This window comes from Mobula hypostoma, chromosome 5 (genome assembly GCF_963921235.1).
Source record: "Mobula hypostoma chromosome 5, sMobHyp1.1, whole genome shotgun sequence".
NCBI classification, from domain to species: Eukaryota; Metazoa; Chordata; class Chondrichthyes; order Myliobatiformes; family Myliobatidae; genus Mobula; species Mobula hypostoma.
Window position 1 is genome coordinate 26319213 of NC_086101.1, and position 6836 is coordinate 26326048.

Consider the following 6836-nt stretch of genomic DNA (forward strand, 5'->3'; position numbering starts at 1 on the left):
GAAGGCCAATGCACCGTATCCCTTCTTAACTACACAGTCAACCTGTGTAGCAACTTTGAGTGTCCTATGGACTCGGCCACAATATCCCCCTGATCGTCTACACTGCCAAGAGTCTTACCATTATTACTATAATCTGCCATCATATTTGACCCACCAAAATCAACCACCTCACACTTATCTGGTTTGAACTTCATCTGCCACTTCTCAGCGCACTTTTGCATCCTATCGCTGTCCCGCTGTAACCTCTGACAGCCCTCCACACTATCCACAACACCTCCAACCTTTGTATCATCAGCAAATTTACTAACCCATCCCTTCACTTCCTCATCCAGGTCATTCATAGAAAGCACGAAGATCCCTGAGGCACACCACTGATCACATTCCTCCATGCAGAATATGACCCATCTACAACCACACTTTGCCTTTTTGTGGGCAACCCAATTCTAGATCCACAACGCAATGTCTCCTTGGATCCCTATGCCTCCTTACTTTCTCAATAAGCATTCCTTAACAAATGCCTTGCTGAAATCCATATACACTACATCCACTGCTCTACCTTCATCACTGTAATTAGTCACATCCTAAAAAAATTCAATCAGGCTCGTAAGGCACGACCTGCCTTTGACAAAGCCTTGCCCAATATTCCTAATCATATAATGCCTCTCCAATTGTTCATAAATCCTGCCTCTCAGGATCTTCTCCATCAAGTTAGCAACCACTGAAGTAAGACTCACTGGTTTATAATTTCCTGGGATATCGCTACTCCCTTTCTGGAATAAAGGAACAACATCTGTAACCCTCCAATCCTCCGGAACCTCTCCCGTTCCTATTTATGATGCCAAGGTCATCGTCAAAGGCTCAGCAATCTCCTCCCTCGCCGCCCACAATAGCCTGAGGTACCTCTTATCCGGTCCCGGTGACTTATCCAACTTGATGCTTATCCAGCTTATCCAAAAGTACCAGTACATCTTCTTTCTTAATATCTATATGCTTAAGCTTTTCAGTCCGCTGTAAGTCATCCCTACAATCGCCAAAACCCTTTTCCGTAGTGTTACGTACCCCGTAACTGGGTTGCTAAACCAGCAGAAATGGATCACTCAGTTGGAGTCTGGAGTACTAGAACTAAGATAGTTTTATTAAAGAAACAAGCAACACAGTAATCGAAAGGATAATAAATGCAACAGTTTAGCGATGATAAACACACGTGCACAGAATTAAGATAACAGCATCAATCAAACTCTATCGTTGTCTAGGGGTAAATGACCAAATTTCAAAGTGACTCAAAGTTCAGTCCAGTTTAGTAGTTCAGTTCGCAGTAATCGTTGCCATGGCGATGGACAATGTGGGGGGAGAGAGAGAGAGAGAACAGGAACAACTGATCATTCAGACATGACTTCACTCACAGACCGACGATATGGCTCACAAGCAGCTTTTTGGGCAGGTCCTTGGTGATGTCACCTGAGGGCACCGACTGTGACCCCTCCTCCAGATGCGGTCGATCCTCTGCAGTGAACCCGGCACCCATGCAAGGGCGGACACACACCGGGTGCCCGCTGATCGTACCTTTCCACCCTGGCCGTTGTCTGGCACTTCCCACCGACTCGTGAGAAGCGTACCGCTTCCAGGGTCTCGTTACTTCGGGTGGCGTGTGTGTGTCGCCTTAGCGAACCGGTCCCTTTTTATCCCCCTGCTGGGGTATCGCCTATCCATCACTTCAAACAGTTCAAGGTTCAAAGGGGGGAGCCGCTCCAGACAGCTCTCTCTCCCACGTCCCTTCATTACACATCTCCAGACGCTGCTCCATTGTTCCTTATCTCTCCTTCCCCTGAGGGCAGGTGGCAGACCACTTGCTGATGTCACTGATGCTAACCCAGGCCAGCAAACATCTTAATTTTATGTGTATTCTCGTTACACTTCCCCCTTTAAGGATTTTTACCGGGAGGTAAAAATTACAAACATGAATACATTATTTGATACATACACAAATATACATCTTTAACAGCTATTTGGCTAACACAGCGAGTTTGAAGCTGTCAACACCTTGACAGACAGTCATCACATTTTCTGTTCCTTTTACACGTGTTATTAATAATCCCTTAGACCAGGCTCCAACTCAGCAAACTTCATAGTGGCCAAAAACACTGATGAATTGCGATCAATGTAACCTCTCATTTGGTTTTGTCCCGGACCACAACAACAAGGGTCGTCCCATTCCGACTCAGTTTTCTCTCGCAAGGGCTTAGTAGGAGGGGGACGGGTATTGACCGCAGAGTTATTGCAAAACTTCCTGCAGTACCCCACCATCTCCAAGAGCCTTCTGAGGGCCCTCTTGTCTGTCGGGGTTGGGATGTCAGCGATAGCCTGCACTGTAGCTTGCATCACTGCCAGCTGCCCCTGTGTCACCACAATTCCCAGGTAAGTGACCTTCGTGTGGCCGAATTCATTTTTTTCAAGGTTCACTATCAAACTGGCTTCAGACAGCCGTAGTAAATAGCCAATACACACCTCTGTGTTCATCAGCCCTTTAGTCACTGAATTACTCATTATATATGGATGTTCTTTACTAGGCTACCCTATTGTAACAGACATCACCCAACGTCCCAGTTCTTTGCATTTCCTCGGGACAATCAAACACACGGGTGCGAGTCGTTTAATTACTTCTTCTAAAGATTCGCTTTGTTCGGGGATTAAGGGAGAGACCTTATCAGTAGACCTGGCCAAAACAATAGCCTTCTCCCATCTGATCGATCCCATACTAATCTTTTCAAAATGTTTTTTTTCTCTTATCAGGGGGCCCCTAGCTTCATTGATTTCCACGCTAACACCGACTGGGTTTGTTAGCATATCAAAAGCCTGTGACCGTCCCAGTTCGCGTCGGTCATGATCAATAACATTCTTCCCCCTGGGCAGCCGGTAAATCTCTTTCATGATTCCACCAACTGTTTCCTCCAGCACCGCAAAATGTCCACCGGGGGGTACCTCGTGGGCCATGTTAAAAACCTCATCCCCATAACTCTTTTGCACCACCCCCCACTCCTCATCTGCGGATACTGTACTTGATTTCCCTTTCTTCCTTAGCACTTCCTCCTCCGCACAATAGCCTACTAGTTCCCTTGTCAAGGCTGTGTCACAGAGAGCGGTCTCTGCCAAAACCATCAGCCCCTCGTCTCGCTCCTGCGTCTGCACAAATTCTTTCCTGGCTACTGCTACGTCCGTCCCAGCTCCCTCACTACCTCTTGTCTCACTACACCCCGTCTCATACAAGGTTGGCAGAAATGTTTCAGCTAAATTCACTATCGCGGGCCCGTGATGAATCTGTGAGTCCATGGGCGGGGCCTCAATGCTGGCAGGCTGACCTGTCAATCTCACGACTGGGAACACGATTCCTCCGGCGATGTCATTACCGAGCAAGACTTCCACGTCTTTCATCGGTAATTCGGACCTCACCCCGATCGTGACTAGTCCAGAGACCAGGTTGCTCTGTAAGAGTATCTGGTGCAAAGGGACTGACTCTGTCCCTTCCCCAACACCTTTGACCTCTATCTCCCCAGTCTGGGTCTCTGAGCTAAACTCTAATACACCCTTCAGTATTAGTGACTGACACGCTACCGTGTCTCTCCAGATCCGCACTGGAACTGGTTTTAACCTCTCCTTCACTGACACCAGTCCGGCCGAGATAAACCTCTTGCGCCCTTCCTGGACTTTTTCAGACCTGTACTTCCCTAGCGGTTCGCTTAACAGCTCGATACAGCCATTCAAAATTTCCGCTTTTCCTTTCCCCGTCTCCTTCCTTGGGGCAAAGCACCTGGTCGCAAAGTGTCCGGCTTTCCCACAATTATAACAGACGACCCCAGGAGACTTCCTACCAGACTGCTCCCGGTCTACCTTATCCTTTTCACTAGTCCCCGGCTTACTCTCTGACTTTTCCGGCGGACTCTCCCCGCCGTCCTGACTACCCTTCTGGTAGCCTTTACTCGGGGCAAACTTCATTTTATGCGTCAACGCATACTCATCCGCTAACTTAGCAGTTGCGGCTAACGTGGCTGCCTCTTTCTCATCGAGGTACGGTCTCATACCCTCAGGGACACAACCTTTAAATTGCTCAATCAGGATCAGTTGTAGCAGTCTGTCATAATCCCCCTCTACCCCCTTTGAGGCGCACCAACGCTCACAATATGTCTGCATCTCACGGGCAAAGTCCAAATACGTGCGGTCCCACTGCTTCCTCGCATTCCGGAACCTCTGCCGGTATGCCTCCGGGACCAACTCATAAATCCTGAGGATGGCCTCTTTCACCACCTCATACCTCTGGGCATCTTCCGCGGACAAAGCTGAGTAAGCTTCTTGGGCCTTCCCTTTCAGTACACTCTGAAGTAAAACAACCCACTTATCCCTCGGCCAGTCCTGACTTCTAGCCACTTTTTCGAAGTGGAGGAAGTACCGATCCACGTCGGTATCGTCAAATGGGGGAACCAGCCTAACCTCCTGGGTCGCCCGGAACCCTCCACCTTGGTTCGGCACGAGCCCCTGCTCGGCCCTTATCTTTAACTTCTCCAGCTCAAGTTCCCTTTCCCTCTGTTTCCCTCTCTCTTCTCGCTCCCATTGCCTCTCTTTCTCCTCTCTCTCTAACTGTCTCTCTCTCTCTCTTTCTCTTCTCTCTCCAACTGTCATACCCGGAACTCGTGCTCGAGTCTCAGTTTTTCAAGCTGTACCTGTACCGCGTCTCCAGCAGGTTTTTCAATAGATACCACCCCCAGATCACCTTGGGGAAACACACCTTTAGATACATAGTGCTCTACAATAGCTCTGTGTATCTCCTCTCTCCTCATTGTCGACTTCACCTTAGCAAGATTCAACCGTTTGGCCACAGCTATCAATTCCGATTTCCTGGCATCCTCTAATGCCTCCAAGGTCGGCGCCTTTATAAATTCCTCAGCCTCCATTTCTGCTGTTTGTCTTTTCTTTCTTTCGGGAATTTTAACCCAATCAATTTACTCCGTTTCAAATTTAGCGTTCAAAATCCTGGACGAGCCCCCACTTATGTTACGTACCCCGTAATTGGTTTGCCAAACCAGCAGAAATGGATCACTCAGTTGGAGTCTGGAGTACTAGAACTAAGAAAGTTTTATTAAAGAAACAAGCAACACAGTAATCGAAAGGATAATAAATGCAACAGTTCAGCGATGATAAACACACATGTGCACAGAATTAAGATAACAGCATCAATCAAACTCTATCGTTGTCTAGGGGTAAATGACCAAATTTCAAAGTGACTCAAAGTTCAGTCCAGTTTAGTAGTTCAGTTCGCAGTAATCATTGCCATGGCGATGGACAACGTGGGGGGGAGAGAGAGAGAGAGAACAGGAACAACTGATCATTCAGACATGACTTCAGTCACAGACCGACGATATGGCTCACAAGCAGCTTTTTGGGCAAGTCCTTGGTGATGTCACCTGAGGGCACCGACTGTGACCCCTCCTCCAGATGCGGTCGATCCTCTGCAGTGAACCCGGCAGCCAGGCAAGGGCGGACACACACCGGGTTCCCGCTGATCGTACCTTTCCACCCTGGCCGTTGTCTGGTGCTTCCCACCGACTCGTGAGAAGCGTACTGCTTCCAGGGTCTCGTTACCTCGGGTGGCGTGTGTGTGTCGCCTTAGCGAACCGGTCCCTTTTTATCCCCCTGCTGGGGTATCGCCTGTCCATCACTTCAAACAGTTCAAGGTTCAAAGGTGGGAGCCGCTCCAGACAGCTCTCTCTCCCACGTCCCTTCATTACACATCTCCAGACGCTGCTCCATTGTTCCTTATCTCTCCTTCCCCTGAGGGCAGGTGGCAGACCACTTGCTGATGTCACTGATGCTAACCCAGGCCAGCAAACATCTTAATTTTCTGTGTATTCTCGTTACAGTAGTGAATACCTACGCGAAGTATTCATTTAGTACCTCTGCTTGTCACGGTCTGGTCTGTGAAATCCGCATTCCGGTTTACGGTCCGGTCCCTGGATTCCGTAATCCGGTTATTCCATTTCTCCCTTGTTTCCTTGGGCACCTTAATTAAGACACCTGATTCTCGTTTCCAGCTGCCAACATAAATAGCTCTGGAGTCCAGTGTTTCCTTGCTGGACCGTCCTCGGCAGTAACCTCGTCAGAATCCCCGTAAAGTTAACCCGCCGGAGTGAGACTAAAACTGCTGTCTGTAGGTTCTGGGCCACGTCTAGGGCTTGCCACTACTTGGAGCCTTTTCGTGTCAAGATAAAGGTCAGTATATCGTTGTGTTGTTTTGTCTCTCCGTGTTCTCCCTCCGCTGTGTAGGTCCGGCCGTTTGCCTCTACCTTGAGGGGAAACGGTCTCAGTGTTTTGTGCCCTGCGTCCAAGAAGAGTCCCGGCTCTATGTTCTGTGTCCAAAGAGGAGCCCCAGCTCAGTGTTCTGTGTACAGTGTCTAAGAAAAGTCCCAGCTCTATGTCCTGTGTCCAAGGAGGAGCCCCGGCTCAGTATTCCGTGTCCTGTGTCTAAGAAGAGTCCCGGCTCTGTGTCCTCTGTCCAAGGAGGAACCCTGGCTCAGTGTTCTGTGTCCTGTGTCTAGTCAAGTCAAGCTCCGAGTCCAAGTCGAGGGTTAAGTCTTAGCCAAGCCTCATGTCTAGTCCTAGGTACGGAGTCCCAGCCAAGACCCGAGTTCCGAGTCATGACTTGAGTTCCCTGTCAAGTTCAAGTCCCAAGTCCAGGTCCAGTTTTTACGGTTTGTCACTCTTCGTCTATCTTCATGTTATCATCTTGTCCTCGCTCCTGGGTTTCCCTAGCATTCTTAAGAAACATAGTCCAGTTCCTAGTACTTCAG